The sequence below is a fragment of the Bombus vosnesenskii genome, unplaced genomic scaffold, assembly GCF_011952255.1.
Source record: "Bombus vosnesenskii isolate JDL3184/JDL3185 unplaced genomic scaffold, Bvos_JDL3184-5_v1.1 scf7180000015646, whole genome shotgun sequence".
NCBI classification, from domain to species: Eukaryota; Metazoa; Arthropoda; class Insecta; order Hymenoptera; family Apidae; genus Bombus; species Bombus vosnesenskii.
Window position 1 is genome coordinate 22,734 of NW_022884088.1, and position 3,120 is coordinate 25,853.

General features: G+C 34.6%; 1 long non-coding RNA gene across 1 annotated transcript; it reads left to right on the forward strand.

The window, feature by feature from the left end:
- Positions 1-891, forward strand: LOC117241307. Its single transcript, XR_004494938.1, has 3 exons — positions 1-133; positions 435-502; positions 873-891. It is a non-coding gene; the product is annotated as an uncharacterized LOC117241307 (long non-coding RNA).
- Positions 892-3,120: the final 2,229 nt, after the last annotated feature.

Here is a 3,120-nt window from a genome sequence, read left to right on the forward strand (position 1 = left end):
TTCTTGTTCGCCGATTATAATTTTAACGCTCACGGTAATGTGATCCTATTTCATATTCTTTTGAATATTCTTTTTCGGTATTAGAGTCAGTGCATCTCTCAAGAGGACAAAGCTTCTGCAGGAGCTCAAGAATGTAAGTAGTTTTAAATATTGTATTTCAGTTTGTTCTCTTATACAATAAATTTATTATACAATAAAAATGATTGATAATTTAGAAAACTGTAAATGCCCTCTTTAATTGAAATAAAGTCTTAAAATCTTAACATTAAAGTACAATGGCTGATACGCATCAAAAATCACTGAATATGTTGTTCTCAAACTTTTATATTAGAGTTCCAATTTACATATTTATTAGAGTTTAGTCTTTATTGTTGCTAAAGTTTCACGTTTGTTATTATGTGTTACCGATTTTAATATCTTATGTTTTGTTATAGACATATCACTACTTCAACTTCGTCATCTTCTTCAGGAGTGTTCTAACAGTGGCACAAAAGCCAAGTATGTAAGTATTTTTACATACTTACTTTCAGTTATGTCTATTCTGTATATTTTTCTTTGATCACTATCAATGCAGAAATACAATTTGACTGAAAATTTAGGAGGATAGCATTTTCTGAGGTTATTTTTTCGTTAAAATAAAATAAGAGTTAAAGTCTTAATACCGAATTATAAAACAAATGACTAACATACTACAGATTATTTTAGATTTTACACATTCATATTAGAGTCTCAGTTTTTATACTTACCAAATTTTATTAGAATTTCAATCTTTATTATTGCTAAAGTTACTAAAGTTAATAAACCTTCATTTTTCATTATCTCCAACTTTTCAAATCGTCAGCGATCACTCATCCTGTTTTGTTTCGTAACAGATTTTTCGCAGTCTGCATTTCTATTATTAGCCTTTCAACGGTTCCTGCCTGATGTTAGTCTCCCGGATGAAATTCGCTGGGATAGCGCAGCATCCACGATAACGTTCTCTGTTTGTCTGCTTCGAACGGTGAGTCGCATGCATTTCTGTTCTTCTGGTCACTCAATTATGCCGTAGGATAAAAGACCCGAATCGGCACGGGTGACTGGTTGTATTACGTAGAATTCTTTGCGAGCATAGTGAACGCGGGTATCTTTTATACCCGTGAGAAGTAACGCTCTTTTTTTCAAATTTATTAGTTTAAGATAGGTCTTCTTGCACAGCGCGATGATAATAATTAGTTTTTTAATAATTAAGTTAAACATATACACTTGAGAACATATTCGCGTTATTTATAAATATGCATGTTAATATTCCGTATGAATATTTGCAAATGGCAAATATCTACACGAATATACTTGATCTTTAGCAATGAATTAATCGTGACAATATTAACCCCTTAACCTACAACTACGGGCATAGCCCGTAGTGCGATGATCGAACCAAACGTAAATATTACGGGCATAGCCCGTAGTACGATGATCGAACCAAACGTAAATATTACGGGCATAGCCCGTAGTACGATGATCGGACCAAACGTAAATATTACGGGCATTCTCAAACATAAATCGTAGGTTAAGGGAATAAGTCGCGTTCGTTTATTTCACTTCTCCTAGAATTTAAAATATCAGTTAATAAAAGCAATAATTTTGAACACTGCTTCTGCATTTTCGATTATGTGCTTTGATAAAGAGATTATCTGAGATTATTTCTTTCTTAGTAATATATTTAGAGTCAGTTATTCCATTTGATCGAGTCTCAGTCTTTTTCGCTACCTTCTTTGCAATATTAAAATTTTGTCCTGGTTTATTAAATTAATACAGTAGTGTTACTTAGTTACTATTAAATTAATAAAGTAGAGTTAATCAGAATCGAAGTAGTAAAATACAAAATGAAAGAGCGTTAGTCCGTTAAATAAAAATTACACAAACTAATCATCTTCTCAGATCAGGATTTTCAAGTTTAATCAGTGGAGGTGGACCTGTGGTCGGGTAGACGCGTTTTCGAGTGACCAATCTATTTCAGAGAATTTCATTCGAATAATCGTCGGTAAAACTGGCGCGAATGAAACATGTCATCGTCTCTGCCTTTGCCCGTCGATTTTTCGAATTTCGTGATCGTGATCGCGAGTGGTTTTCGAAACGAACGTTAATATTGCTCGAGCATGCACGTGCGAACAGACAGCGATCGCTATATGATCGTTGGTCATCCATGAGTACTTGGATCAGCTTCCGCGATTTATCTTTTTATTTCACCTTTGTACTTTATTTTTTGGTTTGCTATTTAGAAAGTCTCGAGCTTAGATGTAAGTTTCAGCGGGCATTGCGCCCGAAGGAAGAAGAGGCTATGAGCCGAAGAAACCCGGCAAACTGCCATAGAAGAGGACAACTATCAATGACTCCTCAACCTCTGGATCATCCAGGGCATGGGAAGTCATACTTGTTACTACTTTGTCACTATGCTCGCTTTTAGTATTTGTAGTAGTAGTAGTAGTAGTAGTAGTTCTTTTTTTGGCCGATGAAACGGAAGGACGTAACGGGCTAGAACACAAACTAACCAGACGAGAATGGGTGGAGACAGCTCGGGGAAACGCCAGTTACTTGAGCGATCACCTCAGTTCAAGTACATAATAGTTATATCAACAGTGAAACTATGTCGTTACCGTAATTTTAAAAAAGTTATTCTGTTTTAAGGCGTGACGGAATATTAATTAGAGTAACCATACGTAATTACTTTCATTGCTGTAACATTATAATGTAATGGGGAAACCCGACATTTGGAAAAAGAGCGTCCAATATCACTTTTTTAAAGCATTGTCCGCTTTTAATGGAAATAAAATAATCGTTCTTTTCGGTGTCATTTTATTCTATATTAAAAATGAAGTTTGTGTAGCATCGGTTTTATAGCATACTCGTAATTATCGCGATTCTATAAACGAAAAGAAATTCTAACTAACTTTGAATATCTCAAAATGATATTGCAGATAACTATTCTATTGTTGAAAGAGATCATTCTGAATGGCAAGATCGTGGCTTGAAAGTTAACATCTTGTCTCTGAACGTGCGTGTCATAAAACGACCTACGAAAATTCTCACACTTTTTGTTCCTCCCGGCGAAACAGTATTGACGTAAAAGAAATTTATCGTGGT